Genomic DNA, 6,502 nt, shown 5'->3' with positions numbered 1-6,502 from the left:
GGCAGATAACATCTACCTCATTCGGGACGTTTTGGAGGTCTCCAGTTCATTAGGCTTGAACACGGGATGGATCTCACTGGATCAAGAAAAGGCTTTTGACCGCGTTGAACACGACTTCCTCTGGAAGGTCATGGGGAGGTTTGGGTTCAGTGCTGGTTTCATAGCCAAGATCAAGGTGCTGTACAGTGACATTGAGAGTGTGCTGAAGGTTAACGGTAGCCTGTGTGCTCCTTTTGGGGTGCATAGAGGCGTCCGGCAGGGCTGTGCCCTGTCTGGGATGCTCTATGCGCTCTCCCTGGAACCCCTCTTACACATGATACGTTCGTCTGTCAGAGGCCTGTTTTTACCTGGTTTTAACAGCAGCGTTGTTTTATCGGCTTACGCCGACGATGTCGTTGTTTTTATTAAGGACCAACAGGATGTGTGTATTTTAGACTCCATCATCGCTAAGTTTTCTGTTGTGTCTTCTGCGAGGGTGAACTGGAGGAAGAGCGAGGCCCTGGCTGTTGGCGAGTGGCGCGAAGGCCTCCCTGTTCTCCCCCAAAGCCTGACCTGGACAAGGGACGGCTTCAAGTATCTGGGTGTTTATTTAGGGAGGAACGACATTGTACGAAAGAATTGGGATGCTGTTTTAGACCAGGTTGAGAGCAAGCTAGCTAAGTGGCAGTGGCTCCGCTCGCAAATGTCCTTCAGGGGGAGGGTCCTGGTTTTAAATAACCTGGTGGCCTCCTTATTGTGGGACCGGTTGGCCTGTCTGGACCCTCCACCTGGACTGCTGGCCCAGATTCAGGCCAAGATGGTCACCTTTTTCTGGGATAGGTTTCATTGGGGGCCTCAGTCTGTTTTGTTTTTATCCAGAGACGAGGGGGGCCAGGGCCTGGTCCACCTGGCCAGTAAGACAGCCACCTTCAGACTCCGGTTCTTTCAGCGTTATTTGATTGTACCGGAGGATCTGGTGAGGTGGGACGTGGCCAGCTGCATACTCAGGCGTGTTAATGACCTGGGGCTGGATGCTGCTCTGTTTTTTACTGATTTTAATTCCCTAAAGTTAAGTGGGTTGCCTCCTTTTCATCGTGGTGCTTTTAAGTCCTGGGCGCTGTTCCACACTCTTAGAAGTGAGAAGTGTAACTCTCTGCACTGGCTGTTACAGGAGCCTTTGATCTGTGGTGCCAGGCTGGACGTCTGCTGCAGTGCTGTGCCCGGTCTGCAGGGGGCGCTCTGCAGGTCAAAGGTCGTCTGCCTGCATCAGCTGGAGAGTGTTGCAGGTCCAGCACTCACGGACAGCCGGGCTCTGGGCTCCGCTTTGGGGGTGCGTTCCCTCCGCCTGGTGGAGAGGTGCCTGGAGCTGTGGAGGGCGAGGCTGACGGAGAAGGAGAGAGGCCTTCTCCTCGCATTCGGCAGGGGAGAGGCGGACCCGGACCCCAGGGACCTGTACCCAGACATCCACCTGAGGCCTGGGTTGGCTGAGCTGAGCGGGCCTCTGCTGACGTCCTGCAGTGCGGTGAAGCTGAGCCTGCACTCGGCAGATAAGAAGGCACTGTACATGTCCTGCGTTAAAGGCATCAACCAGAAGGGCCTGTGCGACAGGGCAGAGTGTGTGTGGACCGGGAGGCTGGGTGGGCTGAGCCCACAATGGAGGGTCCTGTACAAACCACCTCTGAAAAAGAGAACAGGGGATCTCAGGTGGCGACTTCTACATGGCGCCATCGCGACATACGCCTTTTTATCTAAGTTTAGTCCCAGTGTTATCAATGTCTGTCCTTTCTGTAACCTGCCCGAAACCCTCTTCCACGTTTTCACTGAGTGCAGCAGATTAACAAGTTTCTTTAGTGTTCTCACTCATGTTTTTGGTTTGTTTGATGTTCTTTTTACTGCACCCATCTTTATTTGATTTACAAGCTGAAGGGTGAGCCGACCCTTGCCCCAGAAACTCTGTGGAAGTTCCATGTGAAGGCCAGGTTAAAACTGGAGTTTTGTTTCCACAGGCTCACCGGGAACCTGGATGTTTTTGTACAGCAGTGGGGTAACAAAGAGCTTTTGTGCCGAGTAGCTCACGGAAAATTATGATTTGCATCCTTTTTTAATTACTTTGTTGCCTTCGCTGTCGTTGACAATGTTATTTGCATCCTTTTTGACCTGATTTATTGACTGAGCTGTCGTTACCGCTGTGGCTTTCAGTAATTAAATGTAAATAAAGTTGTGTTTTTAAAAATAAAAAAAAAACAATCTTCTTGGGTTATTATGGAGGTTGGAAGCTTAAGGAAAAAGGTGCATTACCGCCACCTGCTGGACTGGGGTGTGGATGCAAGAGAGCCTACTCTAATGCTAGACTGGGGCTGCACGCTTTTTGGACTTCACGAAGGCCTACGATCTTTTTTTTTTTTGTCCCGCCCACTTAAAATCAAACCGTGATTGGTCAATTTTCCCATCACTCTCCAAAACAAAACACATAGCTTGGCCTTCCCCGAGATGCGTGAAGTCCTAACCAATTAATGAGCCGGTTAATCTTGCTTCGATAGAGATGGACGATTCTGATTGGATAGTATGTTTCAGGACAGTAACCCTTTCATTGCCGATGTGAATTTGACATTAAACTTAACTTTGGAACATAGATTAGCGAGAATGTAGTATTAAATGTATTAAATTAATTGAGAGTGATTGAGTTTTTTTTATGTATACATACATTATTATTTAATACTAATATGTTTTTGTTCCAAATTTTTTAAGGCCTTCTCTGAAGGCGTAGAAGGCCCTGAGGGTTCCCCTCTGATAATACGCATCTTAAGCCTGGTTACATGCATTCATACAGGATTCATGAAAAGCATATGGGCTTTGCTCCCTTCGATAGCTCAGTTGGTAGAGCGGAGGACTGTAGGTCCCCATCAACAGTTATCCTTAGGTTGCTGGTTCAATTCCGGCTCGAAGGATGTGCAAAGCTTTTGTATACAGAGGCTCTTTTGGCCAACTCCGTCAATCCTTTCAAAGCGTTTGGAATACGCAGTTTTACGAAAGACTGTTCCACTCTCTATCGAGCTTGCTAAGGGCTAGTGGCGCAATGGATAACGCGTCTGACTACGGATCAGAAGATTCTAGGTTCAACTCCTGGCTAGCTCGGCACGCTGGTTTTAGTCTCTCACTTCTCCCACTGCTATAGAACAGGATCGCTTTAAACCTTCTACTCCCTGGGTATCCCAGCTCACTTACGCCCCAAAGATACCTCACAGTGTGTCTTCTTGCAACACATGTGGCTGACCCCACACCGTAAGGAAAGCTCGTCTACCTCTTTATCTCTGCTGTCAATGATTTTGCTACAAACACAAAAAAACAATATTCCTGCCAGCCACATGCCGCAGAGCTACATATGCTATCCTTGGGATACGAAGGTGTTTTGGATCACATCAAAGCCACACACGACAACAACCCACAACCGGCCGTGATCGTATAGTGGTTAGTACTCTGCGTTGTGGTCGCAGCAACCCCGGTTCGAATCCGGGTCACGGCAACCCCCCGACCGAATTTGTTTGCATCGCTGAAAAAAGATCCCACTTTCAACTTAGATTTCTTAAACTTTAAAAAAAATAATTTTGTCTACAGGCCTCTGTCCCGTATCAAAGGTCTGAAAGAATCAAACACCACAAATGCCCAAGGTCTGCCCATTTAAAGAGCATAAAGGGGTCAAAGTATCAAACAGGCCCCAATGAGAAATAGTGCCTTTTTAATGAGTCACCAAGGCCGCATATGTTCTGTGTTTTTTAGCTCTTCTAAAGGGAGGGTTTTCACACACCGCCACACCCAAAGTATAAACATCCTAACAACAGAAGATGAAAATCGTGTGCCAAATGAATGGATGGATAGACCTGACAAAAAAAGAACCCAAACAAAAAGGCTGGACTTTTGCGCTGGACAATGTGAGGGTATATTGCACTGCATGAAAAGAGGGATTTGTGGATGTATGTGGCCCCTTACATGTCCGCATACGTTGAGCCCCTGCATTTGCGGTGGTAAAAGTGAAAACTTGGCCCAAATTGTCGCAAATTGACCTGGCAACTGCTCCCCCATGCCCCCCTCCCCTCCCCTACTTAGGAGAGCCTTTAATATGTAAATGCCAGTGATCAGGTCAGGAGCTGCCACAGTCATTTTCAAGTGGGGTTGGGGTGAGGTGAGGTGGGGGGTGGGCAGGCCTGTTTCTACACGTTCATCACCATCACCTCCAACTCCAGCCAAGTTTGTTGCTGTGTTGTCTTGAAAAAGAAGAGGTGCACGCTGTCTGCTGGTGACAGGTGATGCATATCTGTTTTTTTTTCTCCCAAACACCTCTTTTGTAATACCGCTTTTTGTGGGCAAAATTCAAGGATTCAAGGATTCAAAGGTTTATTGTCATATGTGAAGTTAGAAACATGTTTCCCTGAACAATGAAATTATTTTCTTTGTTGCCCGCACTGGATGTCCAAATGTATAATAATAAAGATAAGATAAAGATAAAATAAGCATGCAACAGCAATATTCTAAAAGGTTTCTTAAATAAAATAGAAATATAGAAATAAAAATATAGAAATCTGGCCTGTATACATAATGTGCAGTAGTGCGCTCAGTGTTTTATTGTGTATGGCTTAATTCGGTGTCACAATGGTCACAATATCGCCGAGGTCTTTTCTTTGTCCTTGCAGAGTCCATTTTTGTGTCAAAACAGTGCAAATTGCCAGCTGTGGTCAGACAACATTAAATAGCAAAAGGACGGGAGGTTGTCTCGCGAGTATTCCGTGTAATGACGTATACGCATATGATTGGTGGAGCTTAACGGCTCGCATAAGCTCTCGTTCAATCACGTATGAGAAACATTGTGTCGTGCAGTGTAAACAAAAAGTCTAAGGAGCAGATCTGGCGGCAGAAAGGCAGACAGAAATCGCTGAGGTCCCGTGCTGTGAAAACTGCCCTGGTTTGCAGAATACAATGGCTGGAAGACGACTTGCTTTCAACTCCCCAGCAACTCTCTGCGGGTCTACAGGTTTGTGTGTTTTTTTCTACTTGCACATGACCATTTGATTGTTTAATTTTAGTCTTGTTGACACTGTACAGCACTTGGGACAGTTCTCGCTGATTTTAAATGTGCTGTATATTAAACTTACTTACTCACTTGCTTACAGGCAGATAAAATGAAAGTCCTGTTGAATGCTATGACCGGGATGTCTCGTATGGTGGCCAGCACTGTGGATACGGTCGTGGAGAGGGTTCTGGAGGGAATCGACCAGAGATTCGCTAGGTTGGAGGCAAGATGGCCGTCGAGAACGGACTGAAGTTACATTCCAGAGAAGTTAAAGAGCGCACCCCCAAGAGAAGGCGGATACAGAATCCGAAAATCGCGGTAAGAGTAGGTTATTGACTGTGGCTTTAGGCTAAACTCAACTTAATTGTGTCCATCACGTGAAAACCAGTGTGAGTTGCTTTATTTAAAAAAATGAATTTTGTGTTTTCAATTTATAGGAAGCAGTTCGCCGCCTGCATAACTCACCGTGGCATTATAATCCAGGTCAAGGGTAAGAATAAGTGAATGTTCTCCCGATATCTAGTTGAGTTGGACCCGATGTTACGTTACGTCAATGCAGGTTTTTTTTATTAACCATAGGCCTGTTGTTTTTACAGGCTACTGTCACCTCACAATATGGATGTAACGAGTCGCTTGAAGGAGGCGGTGCCAAACAGTCCGAACTTCAGAGAGGTAGACGGGGACACTATCGAGGGTGAGCGGCGCTGACTTTTACCACGGCTGGCACTGACACTTTTAAGCACTGGTCATTTTATTCATTCCTCTTGTTTGTTTGTTTTTAGCTGCGTGACGGACCTGTGTGCTGTGCTACAGGCGCGTCTTGAAGCCAACCCGAAATACTCACAGTCTCACCACAGAAGAGTAAAAGAGAGTAAGAACATATACGCTGTCAATATGACTTTTGTTACTTTATAGACAAGTTGTCAATATGCTGTGCATGGATAGATTATGTTTTGATTATTTATTGGTTATTCCAACAGCTCCCAGAAGCCAGCTTCTGATCCAGGATGAGGACGTCTGACAACTCCCGCAGACCCTGCAGGGACCGGAGGAATGCGAAGAATGCGGATTCCAAACGGCGGCGTTTAGACTTATTGTGTATATCGTAGGCTACAGCAGTGTGCGTGTATATAGTTTTCAATTCTTTATTATCAACATGGTTCTTATTACAATGTAAGCTATGTACATTGTGTGGTGTGGCAATAAAAGCGCTTTAAAAAAAAAGTTTCCTTTTTCATTCTCAATAGATTCACGTCATTCATGCCTGCATTAGCCTAGTCATAGTGCAGCTTATAAGAATGACGTGAATATATGAAGTACACAAACATCCCAGGAATATTAGTAATCATAATCACAATTATTAATCATAATTGCTGAGTGATATGCCCATATAAAGTATGTATATATTAACCTTATTGGCCAATGGGCGGACAGCTTTACAGGAGCTTTTTCATGTAA

At 46.0% G+C, this 6,502-nt stretch overlaps 1 long non-coding RNA gene and 3 other non-coding genes across 4 annotated transcripts; all 4 read left to right on the top strand.

The window, feature by feature from the left end:
- The first annotated feature begins 2,838 nt into the window (after positions 1–2,838).
- trnay-gua (transfer RNA tyrosine (anticodon GUA)) lies at positions 2,839–2,927 on the top strand. The gene is given in 2 exon segments: positions 2,839–2,875; positions 2,892–2,927. It is a non-coding gene; the product is annotated as a tRNA-Tyr (tRNA).
- A 114-nt stretch (positions 2,928–3,041) lies between these two features.
- On the top strand, positions 3,042–3,114 carry trnar-acg (transfer RNA arginine (anticodon ACG)). The gene has a single exon. It is a non-coding gene; the product is annotated as a tRNA-Arg (tRNA).
- A 316-nt stretch (positions 3,115–3,430) lies between these two features.
- On the top strand, positions 3,431–3,502 carry trnah-gug (transfer RNA histidin (anticodon GUG)). Its single transcript has one exon. It is a non-coding gene; the product is annotated as a tRNA-His (tRNA).
- A 2,215-nt stretch (positions 3,503–5,717) lies between these two features.
- Positions 5,718–6,062, top strand: LOC142385512 (uncharacterized). The gene is made up of 3 exons (XR_012770197.1): positions 5,718–5,738; positions 5,827–5,915; positions 6,025–6,062. It is a non-coding gene; the product is annotated as an uncharacterized LOC142385512 (long non-coding RNA).
- The last annotated feature ends 440 nt before the right edge of the window (positions 6,063–6,502 follow it).

Source organism: Odontesthes bonariensis, chromosome 8 (genome assembly GCF_027942865.1).
Source record: "Odontesthes bonariensis isolate fOdoBon6 chromosome 8, fOdoBon6.hap1, whole genome shotgun sequence".
Taxonomy (NCBI): Eukaryota; Metazoa; Chordata; class Actinopteri; order Atheriniformes; family Atherinopsidae; genus Odontesthes; species Odontesthes bonariensis.
This window is presented reverse-complemented; position numbering and strand designations above follow the sequence as displayed.